This window comes from Phyllobates terribilis, unplaced genomic scaffold (genome assembly GCF_046119375.1).
Source record: "Phyllobates terribilis strain yellow unplaced genomic scaffold, ASM4611937v1 Scaffold_9__5_contigs__length_417890890, whole genome shotgun sequence".
Taxonomy (NCBI): domain Eukaryota; kingdom Metazoa; phylum Chordata; class Amphibia; order Anura; family Dendrobatidae; genus Phyllobates; species Phyllobates terribilis.
Genome location: NW_027362769.1, coordinates 401,290,005 through 401,307,318, shown reverse-complemented (window position 1 = coordinate 401,307,318; position 17,314 = coordinate 401,290,005). Strand labels below are relative to the sequence as shown.

The following is a 17,314-nucleotide window of genomic DNA, read 5'->3' as shown; positions in this document are numbered from 1 at the left end:
TGTTTTGTTATGCGCGCTTGTGTATTAGGTGCACCGGGACAAATAGAGGCGGCTGAGGACCGTTTATGGACACCCGGCCGCCCCCGGCGGCTGGGGACCATGTGTGGGAACCCGGCAGCGGGGCGGCTGGTGACCGAGTATGGACACCCGACCGCCCCCTGGTGGCTGGGGACCAAGCGTGGACTGAGTATGGATACCAGACCGCCGACGCAGCCATGACGTGGTGGCCAGATTCCGCCTCCACATGCCTAAAAGGCCCAATTTCAAGTGCAATCAAGCAAGCAGTATGGTATTGCAGCCTGGGGGTGGGTGGGTGGCAGGCTGCATACTTGCGCTTGCATTGCAAGGAATGGGGGAGGTACAATTGAACACTGCCCTGGTACAAGGACTTGAACGGGGATAGTTGCAAGTCTGCAACGATAGGTACAGGGCGGGAGGCATCTTCGCATATGCCATGAACAGGGGGTTGGCATGCACACACTACAGTGGAATAGGCTGTCCTTCCCACTAAATGCACTGGGGAGGGCACAGGTAATGTTTTGGTATGCGCGCTTGTGTATAAGACGCACCGGGACAAATAGGGGCAGCTGGGGACCGAGTATGGACACCCGGCCACCCCCTGGCGGCTGGGGACTGAGTGTGGACACCCCGCCGCCGGGCGGCTGGGGACTGAGTATGGATACCAGGCCGCCGACGCAGTCATGACATGGTGGCCGGCGTCTGCCTCCACAAGCCTAAAAGGCCTCATTTCAAATGCAAGCAAGCTAGCAGTATGGTATTGCAGCCTGGCGGTGGGTAGGTGGCAGGCTGCACACTTACACTTGCATTCCAAGAAAAGAAAGCAGATGCTAACTTCTATCATCATCATCATGCTCCTCACCTTGGCACTCTCAACTCCCCTGATGGAGAAGCCAGGGCCCACCGGAGGAGTCTGATTGTCTGGTGGGCTCGTCCAATGCTGCCCTAAAATAGGCCAGGCTAAGAAAAGTGTGGGGAAGGTTACTGGGACAAATAGTGGCGGCTGGGGACTGAGTATGGAGACCTCGCTGCCGACGCCAGCTTCGGTCTCCTCCAAACTAAAAGGCCCCATTTCAAGTGCAAGCTAGCAGTATAGTATTGCAGCCTGCGGGTGGGTGGTTGGCTCCATATTTGCACTTGCATTGCATGGAATGGGGGAGGTACAATTGAACACTGCCCTGGGACAAGGACTTGCACGGGGATAGTTGCAAGTCTGCATCTTCTGATGCTGCAAGGATCACTTCTGATGGGCACACTTTTAGGCAGTGACCTGGGTGTCAGAGATGCTTCCAGGGGTCTTCCCCATGCTGTTCCCATGTCTTTTCAGCACTGTCTGCATGTGTCACACAGCACATGGCCAGATAAGGTTGTAAAATGTTAAAATGACATTTCCCAGTGAATGTGTGACACCCCAGGGGTCTGGTTGTCACAGTGATAGAGATATTACGTCTGAGAGCAGGTGGGAGGTCCTTTGGTCAGGGATCCTGTGCATGCCACACCTCCTGCCCAGTCTTGGGAGGGGAAGGACTTCCCCTATATAAACCTGGGGCTGAGGCAGAGTAGAAGGTTCTGAGAGGAGAAGACAGGGAGCAGAGCTGCTCTATGGGCTCTGCTCCACAGGCAGGCCCTGTCCAGGGGCCTGAGCCTGGAGTCCAGGAAGAGTAGAGACAAGAGCAGCATAGGAAGCAGCAGAGTCACAAGGAGTCAGGGGCTGGCAGCTAAAGAGCTCGCCCTGACTAAGAAGATTCTTTACCGGACCCGGAGTCCGAGGCTGTGGGGACTAACTTCTACCCAGCAGCAGAATCCGTCAGGCAGGGGATTTCAGGTCCCCTGGCCCAGAAGCCCGAAGGCCCGGTCACACGCGTGGGACCAGCACCGCCATCGTGGAGCGGAAGCCATTAGAAGGCCCCGAGTCACCGGCCATACGGGTGAGCACCACACGGTACACTCAGGGACGTGGGCTACTTACATCAGCTTCTAGCAAGGTAGCCAGAAGAGTACAGTCAGCTTGGGAGGCCTACAACTACGCCTGGCCAGGGGAGTGCCATCTGCTCAAGGACTGACCAGGCCCCGTTCGCTAGCAAGTACTCCGGGAGGGTCTATCGTTGTTACCAGTAAAGACCCTGAACGCTACCATACCGTCTCTGAGTGGTTCCTGCTACCCCCATCATCCACGTCGGCTGCCCTGAGGCCATACCCCTCCCGTTGGGGGTTATACTATCACGCTGCACCATCCTTCCACCGGCCTCAGCGGTCTGCCCTGCAGCAGCAGCCCCCTGGCTGCATTCAACGGGTGGCGTAGTCATCAACCATTTTCTACCGCTAACAGACTGCCGTCCAGTTTGACTCCCTGGGCACGGACCGGGTCACCGCCACGAGACTACAACCCTAAACAGATCCGGCTCCGGGTAAGCTCCCGCGTGCGCAACGCAGCGCGACACAGGCCCAGGGGCGCGTCAACTTTGGCGTAGTCGGCAGGATCACGTGCCCGCAACCACCGGGTACTGCGTGCCTGAAAAGCAAAGACTGTTCAAACTTACCAGTGGTGAAGATTCCCGCCATCGGTGAAGATTCCCGCCATCCGGCGCCATCTTCAGCCTTCTTCCCGCCATCGGTGAAGTTTCCCGCCATCCGGCGCCAACTTCAGCCTTCTTCCCGCCATCCGTGGAGTTTTCCCGCCATTGGACGCCATCTTGAGGACGCCGCGCGGGAAGAAGAGGGGCGTGGACTCCGAAAGCGCGCGAGAACTGAAGCCCCGCCTCACGTCCGGACGTTGCGTAAGGTCCTGGAAGGAGCCCAGCAGACGCCGACGTCACAGGAGCGCGACGGAAGGTCCTCAACCCTGGCGATCCACTGCGGAGCCGCGGCCTACGGAACAGGATCATCGCAAGGTAGGCCACGGTCCACTAGGGGGGAGGAGGACACCAGGAACGGACAGCAAGATGGCGGACCGGCAGCAGACTAAGCTGCCCAGCATCGGCAGTGCCCCAGTCGTCGCCGGCCCCGACCAGCGCCGGGAGAAGACGCGTGACGCAGGAGCGGTCGCGGGAGCAGGTAAGAGGAGTCTCCCTGTCCCGGACGCTGCCAGCGTCAGCCTGCTCCCGGGCCCCCTGGTGGAGCCGCCGATTCCGGGCGCTGCAGACACCGACCTGCTCCAGCCTCCGCAACAAGCCCTGCGGCCAAGCTCTCCAGCCCCGGGCGTCATCAACGGCGACCCTCTCCACGCCTGGTCGCAAGGCCTGAACTCCCCAGGTGCAAAAGGACTGTACGCCCTCCACGTTAACCAAGGAGGAGCTGCAGTACTACCAATACGAGGAAAGCCAAGAGGACCCGGACGGGTCTGAAGCCTACACACAAGAAGGAGCAGGAGGATGCCGTTACTGAAGTACGGTAAAGTGGAACTGTACATAGTTACCCATAGGGGTACTTGTGTTGCTAATTAAAATATGGTCCCCGTTGGGACAAGTGTGAACTGTTCCCGTGTGTCCCCTATCCTTAACCAGGCTGAGGACTGTGAGCAGCCATCCCATCTCCCCACAGGCTGAGGACTGTGAGCAGCCAATCCTTATCCCCACTGGCCGAGGACTGAGAGCGGCCATATCTTGTAAATATTATGTGTTTCCAGTTATTTATAGGAGTCCTTGGTGGATTTACCGGGAATCCTTTGTACAGTTAGTGGAGCGTAACCCAGGATGGACTAAAAGACTGTTAAGGACTCGGGGTAGGACAGACCCCTACCTGGTTACGTCTCCCTGTTTTGGTGAAATGGACACCTTGCTTTCTTCAAAGACTGCACCCGGTTACGGACACGCCGTGACCAGCTTTATGCGTTTCCTTATTGTAATGTTATTGTTTATACTTTGTTATGTTACAAAAATATGTTTAGTCCCGGAGTACTAAATTTCACTAGGGGGGAGTGTGACACCCCAGGGGTCTGGTTGTCACAGTGATAGAGATATTACGTCTGAGAGCAGGTGGGAGGTCCTTTGGTCAGGGATCCTGTGCATGCCACACCTCCTGCCCAGTCTTGGGAGGGGAAGGACTTCCCCTATATAAACCTGGGGCTGAGGCAGAGTAGAAGGTTCTGAGAGGAGAAGACAGGGAGCAGAGCTGCTCTATGGGCTCTGCTCCACAGGCAGGCCCTGTCCAGGGGCCTGAGCCTGGAGTCCAGGAAGAGTAGAGACAAGAGCAGCATAGGAAGCAGCAGAGTCACAAGGAGTCAGGGGCTGGCAGCTAAAGAGCTCGCCCTGACTAAGAAGATTCTTTACCGGACCCGGAGTCCGAGGCTGTGGGGACTAACTTCTACCCAGCAGCAGAATCCGTCAGGCAGGGGATTTCAGGTCCCCTGGCCCAGAAGCCCGAAGGCCCGGTCACACGCGTGGGACCAGCACCGCCATCGTGGAGCGGAAGCCATTAGAAGGCCCCGAGTCACCGGCCATACGGGTGAGCACCACACGGTACACTCAGGGACGTGGGCTACTTACATCAGCTTCTAGCAAGGTAGCCAGAAGAGTACAGTCAGCTTGGGAGGCCTACAACTACGCCTGGCCAGGGGAGTGCCATCTGCTCAAGGACTGACCAGGCCCCGTTCGCTAGCAAGTACTCCGGGAGGGTCTATCGTTGTTACCAGTAAAGACCCTGAACGCTACCATACCGTCTCTGAGTGGTTCCTGCTACCCCCATCATCCACGTCGGCTGCCCTGAGGCCATACCCCTCCCGTTGGGGGTTATACTATCACGCTGCACCATCCTTCCACCGGCCTCAGCGGTCTGCCCTGCAGCAGCAGCCCCCTGGCTGCATTCAACGGGTGGCGTAGTCATCAACCATTTTCTACCGCTAACAGATTGCCGTCCAGTTTGACTCCCTGGGCACGGACCGGGTCACCGCCACGAGACTACAACCCTAAACAGATCCGGCTCCGGGTAAGCTCCCGCGTGCGCAACGCAGCGCGACACAGGCCCAGGGGCGCGTCAACTTCATTTGTCACGGTTGAAAGCAATACAAAAGTGCAAAACACATAAAAAATGCTACTTGTGAACATAGCCCAAGGTGTGGAGGAGTATTTTAGTTTTTGGTTATTTATTTTACCTTATACACAAATCTTTACCCTGGAAATGATGTTCCTTAACATATTTCACAGGAAAGCACTTTCAGTTTCGTTTTTGAACGTTTTATTGTGAGCCTGTAAAAGTGGCTTAATACCTCTGACTACGTTGTTGACAGCAGTGACCTGGGAGTCAGAAATGCTTCCTGGGGCGATCCCCATGCTGTCCCATGTCATTTGAGCACTGTCACTATCGATTTTGGCACTTTTTAGGCTTCCTATAAACTGCCGGGGGTGCCGCTGCAAAAATGATCGGGTCTCCCATAGACTAACATTGGGCTCGTTGCTCGGGTCGAGCCACATCGCCAGTGCATGTCACTTAGGACAGCCACCCTCTTCACTGTGACTTTGGTTGTGGACAGGACCACCAGCTGTTTAGCTTTTGACGTCAAGTACACCTTACAGGCTCCCACGGCCTTCTTAAACTCTTCATGCACTGACTCTCTGGTGCATTCTTCTCTCAAATCTTCGGGTACATCTCTGAGGCACTTGTACCGAGAAGTTTCTGTCTCACCAGTGGTCTCCAAACGATCATCTGGCTCAAGTTTCAGGGACAACTGACTTTCAGATTCTTCACCCTGTATGCTTCCCCTGAGCTGACTCACAGCTATGAACTCAAGAATTCTCCGCTTGACTTTTTCCATCCCATACTGATATTCTTTTAACACTTCCTCAGCTCTCTTCAGGTCCACCTTCTCATGGTATAGAGGATTAAGCGCAACTTGTTTGCCCTTTTCCTTCTCCAAGGCGACCTCTTTCACTGATTGGTACTTTACCAGGCGACCTTTGAGCTCGAAAACTTCTTCCTCTAGCTCAGCTACTCGCCTTGCTGTCTCCAATGCGCCCACTCGGCTCTTGACAGCCAGTCTCTCAAGCTTCTCTTGCTTCAAATGGGCTTGTAGCGTCTCCTTGAGCTCCTTGATCTCTGCTCTTACATCCACCGAATCATCCGAGCTCGCATTATTCGAGGAGGTATTTGCTTCCTACCTCCCTTCTCCAGTGGCAAACTCCTGACCCTGGTCTGTGGTTTCTCCGATAGACTCCTCCATCTTTTTCTGCTCAGCTTCCATCTTGCCAATTCTATCCATAAGGCACGTCTCTGCCCTCTGGAGATCATCACAGAACGTCTTCAGCTCCTTCACCTGAGCTTCCAGTCCTAGGATCTTTCTGCGGAGATCATCATTCTCATCATGGGTGTCCTGCAGAGTGGTCTCAATCACTTGGCGCATGTGCTCTGTGTTATGATCTGCTACAGAGACTAAGGAAAGGTAGGAGATCTGTACCTACAATAGAACTAAACTTGATCCCTACGATGTAACGGGGAACCTGATCCTGCGATCAGACCCGCTAAAGTCCTCGGCTAGTCTGAACGCAGACCTATACATGTGGGGGAGGGATCCCTACAAGATCTAAGGACTGGGATTTAGTTGGACACCTCCTAGCAGAAATAGTAGCAGTCAAAGACAAACACACAACAAAAAGCAAAGAGGTCATAAGACCTAGCAAAACTAACAGAGTATGGCAATAGAGCAACAAGCTAGCTCAACAGTAGTAAATACAAATGAAGTCCAGCAAAGCCAGGAGGGCGGAGCCGGATTAAATAGGCAAAATGGTCATGTGACCAGCAAAGTAAAAAAAAACCTAACAGGAGAGTTGTAACAGTACCCCCTCTTCTAAGAGGATCCTCCGGATCCCCTAGGCCCAGGCTTACCAGGAAACCTCCTGTGAAACGCTCGGACAAGTCTGGGGGCAGAAACATCATCCGCCCTCACCCATGAGTTATCCTCAGGTCCGAAACCCTTCCAAGCGACGAGATACTGCAAACTCCCTCTATACCGTCTAGAATTTAGGATGCGGGAAATTTCATATTCCCCGTCCTCCACCACCGGAGGAACAGTGGCAGAGGCGTCACCATCCGACACATCAGCTTTTTTCAACAGAGAAACATGAAACACCGGATTAATCCTCCAGGACGTAGGAACCTCCAGCCTAACAGCAGATTGGTTAACTATCTGAAGTACCTTAAAAGGCCCTACGAACTTGGGACCCAATTTTTTAGAAGGAATCCTCAATCGCAGATTCTTAGAGGACAACCAAACCATGTCACCAACAGCAAACAAAACCTCTTGCCGTTTCCTATCAAAGTACCTCTTAGATTTTTTGTTAGCCTCCTGAAGATTACCACGCACATCCGTCCAAACTCTCTCCAAATCACCGGAAAAACTCTCCTCCTCAGGCACAGCCGAAACCAATTTGGAAAATGACCCAAAAGACGGATGTCTCCCAGAACAACAAAAAAAAGGCGAACACCCAGCAGAAGAGGATGTATGGTTGTTAAGAGCAAATTCAGCAAGTGGCAGAAACTCAGACCATCCCTCTTGATTGTCTGCCACAAAACAACGCAAGAACTGCTCAACATCCTGGTTCTTCCTTTCTGTCTGGCCATTAGACTCAGGAATGTATCCGGATGAAAACGACAAATGAACTCCCAACCTGTCACAAAAGGCACGCCAAAAACGAGCCACGAACTGAGGTCCCCTATCAGAAACATTGTCAGTAGGAACACCATGTAGTCTGACAATCTCCTTGACAAAGGCCTTAGCGAGTGTCTTAGCGCAAGGCAGTTTGATGAAGGGAATCAAGTGACACATCTTGCTAAAACGGTCCACGACCACCCAGATGACCGTGAAACCTTCAGAGGGAGGAAGGTCAGTAATAAAGTCCATAGCCAGATGTGTCCAAGGTGCACTAGGAACCTCCAGAGGGCAAAGCAACCCCGCAGCAGGAGCATGTGAAGACTTGGATCTTGCACACACAGTACATTGGCGCACCCACTTAATGACTTCCTTCTGCCATTCAGGCCACCAAAAACTGCGACCCACAAGTCTCTTGGTCTCAGAAATTCCTGGATGACCTGCCAACCGAGACTCATGACACTCAACAAACAAATCTCTCCTAAAAGTCTTAGGCACAAACAACCTCCCATGGGGAGTGTTAGATGGGGCATTCTCCTGAGCTTTAAGAATCTCATCCTCCAAAACGGAGTCCAAAGCAGCAATCACAACACCTTCTTGTAAAATGGTCTCCTCCTCCTCCTCAACACCGACCATGGGAGAAAAGCTGCGAGACAAAGCATCCGCTTTAACATTCTTGGTACCCGGGATGTAAGTAACGGAAAAATTAAACCGCGAGAAAAAAAGTGCCCACCTAGCCTGATGGGCATTCAAGCGCTTGGCAGCATGAAGATAGATCAGATTTTTATGATCAGTGAAAACCTGAACGGGAAATTCAGCACCTTCCAAGAGGTGACGCCAGTGTACAAATGCGAGTTTAATAGCCAATAATTCCCGATTACCAATATCGTAATTAAGTTCAGTCTCGGAAAATTTTTTTGAAAAAAAGGCACAGGGATGTACTCCATCCTTGTTTTCCTGAGACAACACCGCACCGACCCCACCGAAGAAGCATCAACCTCAACCAAAAACGGCTTAGTCACATCAGGCTGCATAAGGATGGGAGCAGAGGTGAACCTCTCCTTTAAAAACACAAAAGCTTCAATGGCCTCAGAAGACCACTGAACCGCATCAGCACCTTTCCTGGTGAGATCAGTCAGCGGTTTGACAATAATAGAAAAATTTTTTATGAATTTTCTGTAATAATTGGCGAAACCCAAAAACCTCTGTATCGATTTCAAACCAATAGGCCTAGGCCATTCCTGCACAGCTTGAACTTTAACCGGGTCCATCTCAAAACCTTCACTGGAGATAATGTAACCCCAAAAAACTAATTCTCTGTACAGCGAACTCACATTTCTCCAGCTTAGCAAAAAGCGAATTGTCCATTAATAACTGTAATACCTCACGTACGCTCCGCCAATGAGACTCCAGATCTGGCGAATAAATCAAAATGTCATCCAAATACACAACCACATTTTTGCCGATTAAAGGTCTAAGGATGTCATTAATAAGATTCTGAAAAAATGCTGGAGCATTGGTGAGACCAAAAGGCATCACCAGATTCTCAAAATGACCCACAGGAGTGTTAAAAGCAGTCTTCCATTCATCACCCTTCTTCATGCGCAACAGATTGTATGCCCCCCGGAGATCAATTTTAGAGAACCACTTGGCCCCCACTAACTGGTTAAATAAATTGGGAATCAATGGCAGTGGGTAAGGATTGCGTACAGTAATTTTATTAATCTCACGAAAGTCCAGACAAGGACGTAAACCGCCATCTTTTTTTTTTTACAAAAAAAAACCCAACAGCCACAGGAGACTTGGAAGGCCTAATGTGACTGACTCACCCCCTGGGCCAGTGCTGTAGTGCGGCGCGCGTGCGCGCGGGGGATACCCGGAGCCGGATCCGATGGGGGTAGTAGTCTTCGTGTGGCGGTGACCCGGTCCGCGCCCAGGGTGGTCAAACTAAGTGGCAGTTATTGGTATGATGGTATTAGTGTCCGACTACGCCACCCGTTGAATGCGGTTATGAAACCGCCGCTGCAGGGCAGACCGCTGAGGCCGGTGGTATAGGTGTGCAGCAATGTTGATATAACCCCCAACGGGAGAAGTATGGCCTCAGGGCAGCGGATGTGGGTGATGTTGGGAGTGATGGTGTGGATGTCCCAGCACTAACGGTGCGACAAGGAAGCACGGAGACGCGAGGGTACAGTTCAGGGCCTTTACTGATGGTACAAGGCAAATTCCCCCGGGAGTACTGGCTAGTAGTTGGGGCCTGGTTAGTCTGCGAGCAAGCCGGAGTTCCCCTGACCAGGTGGAGTTGTAGGCCTTCCCGTTAGTCTGTACCCTTCCTGGCTACCCTGCTTTCAGCGGTTACAAGTAGCCCACGTCCCTGGGTATACCGTGTGGTGCTCACCCGTATGGCTGGTGACCTGGGGCCTCCTGTTAGCCTCCGCTCCGGGATGGCGGTGCTGGTCCCTTCGTTGTGACTGAGCCTCCGGGCTTTTATGGCCAGAGGACCTGGAATCCCCTGCCGGATGGATTCTGCTGCTGGGTATATCTTAGTCCCCACAGCCTCGGACTCCTGTGTCCGGTTTTAGTACCTTCTCCCAGGGCGAGCTCTGCACGGCTCCAGCCCCTGGCGCTTCTCCTCGGCTCCTACAGAGCTCCTGATGTCTCTCTGGCCCTGTTTCTGCGTGTCCAGACCAGACTCCGTCTCTGTCTGGAACTCCTCTCTCTAACCCTGCCTCAGCCCCAGTTTATGTAGGGGAAGTTCTTCCCCTCCCAGGACTGGGCAGGAGGTGTGGCATGCTTAGGATTCCTGCCCAGGAGACCTCCCACCTGCTCACAGACGTAATACTGCTATTACTGTGGAAACCAGACCCCTGGGGTGCCACATGACCAGCGGCCAAGCTTGTCTGTATGTATTCCTCGAAAGCCTTTCTCTCAGGAATAGTAAGGTTAAATAAACGACTTTTTGGAAGAGTCGCTCCAGGGACAAATTCAATGGTACAATCATAGTCTCTATGGGGAGGCAAAACCTGCGACTCCTCCTCAGAAAAGACTCTCCAAAAATCCTGAATAGGAACAGGCAATTCCCCTCTATCCACAGCAGCAATGCGCCCGTTACAACACTTGTCATAACAATTAGGGCTCCAGGACTTAATTTCATTGGTAGACCAATCCAATACAGGATTGTGCAATTTAACCAGGGTAACCCCAATATTACTGGAGAAGGCAAATTATCCAATACCACCAAATCCAAATTCTCTTGATGAATACCATTAATAGTGAGGGGAAATTCACAGACCTTGTGAGTAACACTCTTCAAGGGAGAGCCATCGACAGAAACCACAGCAATAGGGGATGACAAAGTTTTAGGTTCTAATTTAAGTTTTTCCAAGAATCCCCCATCAATCACATTCAGAGTAGATCCACAATCCACAAATACCCGAAATTCAATTAATTCATCCTGAGCAGCAGTAGTGGCAGATAGGAATACTCCCTTAGAATTTAAACAGGCAATACGAGCATGACCGACCATTTTTTTTTCTTTCTTCATACGAAGCTCACAGCTTTTAATAAAATGACCAGAATTTCCGCAATAGAAACACAAGCCTTCAGAAAGTCGGCGGTCTTTTTCCTGAGAGCGGGGTGCCATCACCCCAATTTCCATCGGCTCTCCATTGTCAGCACAGACCCTCTCAGGACTCGAAGCTGACATAGCAGAGGATTTGCTCACATTAACCCTTTCACGCAGTCTCCTGTCCACCCGTATAGCTAATTGCATAGCCTCCTGCAAGTTTCCAGGTGTGGGATAAGCAATCAGTAAATCCTTTACCCTTTCACATAGCCCTGCAAGAAACAAGCTTTTCAAAGCAGAATCGTTCCACCCCACCTGGGCAGACCACCGACGGAAGTGAGAACAATATTTTTCCACATTACCTGATCCCTGCGTCAAACGTCTTAATTCAGACTCAGCAGATGAGACACGATCAGGATCATCGTACAACAAACCCAAAGCAGAAAAAAAACTATCCACTGATCTAAAGCACGGATCACTAGGTTGGAGAGAGAAGGCCCATCCCTGAGGATCTTTGCGCAAAAGTGACATTATGAACCCTATGCGCTGTGATTCATCACCAGAGGATCCGGGTCTCAAACGAAAATGTAATAGACAAGCATTTTTAAAAGAAAAAAAATCTTGTTGTTCGCCAAAAAATAGATCAGGAAGACGTACCTTAGGTTCAACAAAATGCGCTCCAGAACAGCTACTCACGTGTTGTTGGAGCTTGGTCACCTCCAGAGAGAGTCCCTGCAAGCGTTGAGCCAAATCTTGCACCGAGACCATGATGGAAAACTGGAGGTCTTTCCTTAGAGAAATTTTTTTTTTTTTTTTTTTTACTGGCTGGACTTACTGTTATGATCTGCTACAGAGACTAAGGAAAGGTAGGAGATCTGTACCTACAATAGAACTAAACTAGATCCCTACGATGTAACGGGGAACCTGATCCTGCGATCAGACCCGCTAAAGTCCTCGGCTAGTCTGAACGCAGACCTATAGATGTGGGGGAGGGATCCCTACAAGATCTAAGGACTGGGATTTAGTTGGACACCTCCTAGCAGAAATAGTAGCAGTCAAAGACAAACACACAACAAAAAGCATAGAGGTCAGAAGACCTAGCAAAACTAACAGAGAACGGCAACAGAGCAACAAGCTAGCTCAACAGTAGTAAATACAAATGAAGTCCAGCAAAGCCAGGAGGGCGGAGCCGGATTAAATAGGCAAAATGGTCATGTGACCAGCAAAGTAAAAAAAACCTACCAGGAGAGTTGTAACACTCTGCATCCGCCTTATCATCCTCTAGTTTTTTCTTAACCTTGAGGAGATCCTCATAGTCCCTCTTGGTTTGTTGCAGGTCCCTATTGTGTGCATCATACTCCTTCTTGGATTCACGCAGCTCCCGGTTGAACTGTTCACGCAGTTGTTCTAGGCCTTGATCGCGTCCAGAAACTTCGTCCTTCAGCGCCCCTTTTAAGGCAGATAGCTCCCTATCCCGCTGGTGTAGACCCTCATCCAGCCTTAGCTTCTCCTGCATCAGCTGCTTCACCCACTCCTGAAATCTCTGCACGTCCTTTCTTGTGACCTCTGCTTCCTCCACATCCACAGAGCCTTTCTTCACTTGGTTCAGCTCTGACTGCACCAGGGAGAAATGATTTTTCATCTCATTCAGCTCATCTTTCTCAAGTATCAACTGCAAAACCTCCTCCTTGGTTTTGCGGAGGTCCTCTTTATTTTTCTGGAACATTTCCTTCCATTGATTGATTTCCTCACTGCTTTCCTCCAGTTCTCCCTGCAAGTTCCTCACAACCTGGTTTATTTTCTGCCATTCAAACTCCAGGCTCAGCAGGTCCTGGGACACGTTCTCCATGTTTTTCCTTAGTTGCTGCACATCACTCTGATACTGCTGCCTTACAGGCTCCAGCTCTTGGTCATGATTGGCCACCTCCTCTTTCAGGGCTGTCAGATCCTGATCCTTCTGTCTCAGTAGATCATCCTGTTTGTATCGAATCTGCAGAACTGCATCCAACTCTTCCTCCTGATCTTCTTTGTTGTCTGATACTGTACCAGAGGTTGCTACTGGCAACGTCACCTCCTCTTCCATCCTGATCTCCTCTGCTTCTAAAGGAGGATCTACACTCGGAATAAAGGCACACAACATTGCATTTTCTTTATTTTCCCTTTCAGCAAAGGCTACAGGAGCAACTTTTTTGTGGCCCTTGCGCCTTCGACGACGAGAGGGGGACTTTCTCACCTCTACTTTCTTAGTGTCACCATCAGCTGTGGGGTCTGTGTCACTCCCCATGGTGTTGTGGACCAACAAGTCATCTCCCACTTTGATGTCAACCCCTTCTACTGGAGCTACCCAGTTATCAACGGTCGAATTGTCATTTTTAGGCGGTACCAACACACGACCAGTAACCAATTCTGGTTTTGTATGCTCCACCCCCTTTTGAGACTCTGCCCCCTTTAGGACAACCACACCTGTAGGGGGTACTTTAAAAAAACAAACCCGCAATAGACTTAGGACCCAGTTCACAACATCTCTTACTACCTCCCTGGGCACTCTGAAATAATACCGGCGCCACTGGAGAACTCAAGGAATGGTCCGCTGCCACCATTCTGTAAGGTGCCAACAGCTCCTGCCATTCCTGCACCATGTCCTGTTGTCGTTTCTCAAATACCTGCTGCAGGCACTTTAATCGCTCAATAGCTTCAATCTCATTTGCTGCTCCTGTCTCGCCCAGGGGGATATGGGGACTCGGTACCCGGGCCTTTACCTCCTTGGGATGTCACGGCAGTCGGCTCCCGGGCCTGTAATCTGAGGTCTCTCTTGAAAAAAGGGGGTTTTAGTGTACAGTTTGTCTCGTGACGCCATCTGTGGTTTCCGGTAATGGTTACCGGCGCTGCTGCAGACCTCCCGGGGTGATGGGATGGCAGCTGGGATGGTTCTGCTCCCCACAGGCGGAGCGAGCCCCCGGGGAAGTGTAGGTGCAGATGGTGGTGATGCTGGGGCTTGTAGTGCAGGAGAGATGGCACAGCGGAAATAACTGACGGAGGCAGTGGAGTGCAGTCATCCGAGTTTACTCACAGTTCTGTTTAAGTTCCTCAGGTGCACTGTACGGGTGTCAGCCTCCCGCGTCGCACTGCGTCTACCAGACAGGGGGTTCACCACTTTCTCAAGTATATCAGGAGCGCTTGACGGAATCCCGCTCTTGTATGTTCCTTTCTAGACCGACTTCCCGCGTTGGGTCTTCTCCCTCCTGCCCTGCGCTTCCCCACACTCAGTCCCGATCGGGTGCTCTGAAGTCCCTCTGGGCAACCTGGAGTTCCTGGACCTACTTGATGCCCTTCACGGTGACTAGGGTGAGACTGTGGCAACTGCACCATGGAAGTGCAGAAGCCTCCGGTTTTTCCAGCCGAGACCCGGAGTAACACGGCTGGTCCAGGGACCGGTTCCCTTCTTGCAGCCTGATCCCTCTGACACTTGGCAGATTCGGGCGTACGGGTGCCGTCCTGCACTCACCGCACCCCCTGGGATCCCTTATGTTACCGAAGCCTTTCTCCTCTGCTCCCCTCCTGGGCCTCTGTTACTAGGCCCCAATTAAGGAGCAGAGCTCCTGAAGAGACTCTGCTCCCCTCCTCTCCTCACTACTCACTGACTGACTTCTCCCTTTCCAAGATGGCTTCCCTTTATATATCTTTTCCTCAAGTGCTCCCCTAAACTACATTCTCCACCAACACCCACTACTGGTTCCCCCTCTCCTTTGGTTCCCCCTACTCCAGCCAGGGACAGGGCTCAGCAGGAGCACAGTGCATCTTGCCCTTCCGGCCGGCCTGGAGCAGTGTAGTGTTGAATGCAGGTGTTGGGGTTTCGGGCAGCACTCCCTCCTTACCTGAGAGAAGGGGACACCACACCTCTGGGTGAGGTGCAGTACTTCTGTGGCTCCTGCATTTCTTCAGGATACTCTATTTTGTTGAAGCCGGTCATCTAACCCCTTCTCCATTCCATCTGGGAATACTGCTCCATTCATAGCCAATCACGGTACGCTGCTCACACTGCTCTCCCCGGAAAAATTTTCATGGCCCCACCAAGCCACAGCAAACCAGGTTTGAGTGCGATGACAATTTTCGTAACCCCGCCGAGTTACAGCCAGATGCTTAAATCTTTGTGGCCCCGCTGAGCCACAGCAAGATGCTTGCATCCACGTTCGTCGTCCTGTGCTGTTATCCCTAGCAACCAGGCTGCCGCTGCCCGCATTCTCCAACCACATGTGAGGTAGCGCTATTGATCATGTTGAGGGGCACTCACTTCAGCAGGTCAATTAAAGCACACAAGCCACGTTTTCCGGTAATCTGAAGTCCAGCAGTTTATTACACATCATAAACTGCTTATAACATCGTCCATCTCAGTGGCTCGCAGGAATGTTACACACGTAATATCCTAGAGCCTTTCAGTGGCAGCTATGCCCGCCTGGCTTCAGATACAGTCTTCAGCAAGGTAACAACACTAATGTCCATATCAATTACCTTCCTTTACCTTTGTCGGGTCTTAGCTGCTTCTATATGCTCTGTTCTGCCAAAGCTGTGGTTTAAGGCTCCCCAGACGTGGTCTCCAGGCCACGTGCCTTCCAGGGCTAATGGTGTCCCAGACACAGGGATCAGGTCTCTTGCCTTTTTGCGTTTCAAAACCACCCGGATATATATCCCTCTGTGCGCACAGGACCTGTGATGATGTCACAGTCATGTGATCAGTCACCAGAAGGGGAGGTACTTGGTCAGCCAGAACACACCTCCTCAGAGATTTTGGCAAATGCAGCAAGCCGCTGCATTACAATACACATGTATATACACAGACTGCACATACATACGTACACACACTGCACATACATACACATGTATATATACAGACTGCACATACATACACACACTGCACATACATACACATGTATATACACAGACTGCACATACATACACACACTGCACATACATACACATGTATATACACAGACGGCACATACATAAGTACACACACTGCACATACATACACAAGTATATGCACAGACTGCACATACATACACATGTATACACACACACACTGAACATACATACATACACATGTATATATACAGACTGCACATACATACACACACTGCACATACATACACATGTATATACACAGACTGGACATACATAAGTACACACACTGCACATACATACACAAGTATATACACAGACTGCACATACATACACATGTATACACACACACACTGAACATACATACATACACATGTATATACACAGATTGCACATACATACATACACACACTGCACATACATACACATGTACATACACACACTGCACATACATACACATGTATATATACAGACTGCACATACATACACACACTGCACATACATACACATGTATATACACAGACTGCACATACATACACACACTGCACATACATACACATGTATATACACAGACGGCACATACATAAGTACACACACTGCACATACATACACAAGTATATACACAGACTGCACATACATACACATGTATACACACACACACTGAACATACATACATACACATGTATATATACAGACTGCACATACATACACACACTGCACATACATACACAAGTATATACACAGACTGCACATACATACACATGTATACACACACACACTGAACATACATACATACACATGTATATACACAGATTGCACATACATACATACACACACTGCACATACATACACATGTACATACACACACTGCACTTACATACACATGTATACACACACACACTGAACATACATACATACACATGTATACATACATACACACACTGCAGATACATACTCATGTATATAGATACACTGCTAAAAACACACGTATATACACACACTGCACATACATACCAGCCTGTCTCCTCTTCAGCTCTAGACTCCTGCAGTTAAGAGACCTTCGGTGTCATCATGGTCACATGACTGTCGAGTCACGAAAGGTCCTTAAGCAGTCTTAACCTTGGAATATAAATGCTGGGGCCCCTAACAGAGTGCAGCCCTAGGCAGTTGCCCACTTTTAACCCAGTAAACGCCGATCCTTACTGTAACTAGGGCTTATTTTTGGAGTAGGGCCTATATTACGAGCATGCTACAAA

General features: G+C 50.6%; 1 protein-coding gene across 1 annotated transcript in view; it reads right to left on the bottom strand.

The window, feature by feature from the left end:
- The window catches only part of LOC141162629 (serine protease 30-like), a 68,115-nt gene extending 51,002 nt beyond the window's left edge, over positions 1-17,113 (bottom strand). Inside the window, exon 1 of the mRNA XM_073648914.1 lies at positions 17,073-17,113. The gene's annotated coding sequence lies outside the window, so the exon portion shown is untranslated. The remainder of the gene's footprint in view (positions 1-17,072) is intronic.
- Positions 17,114-17,314: the final 201 nt, after the last annotated feature.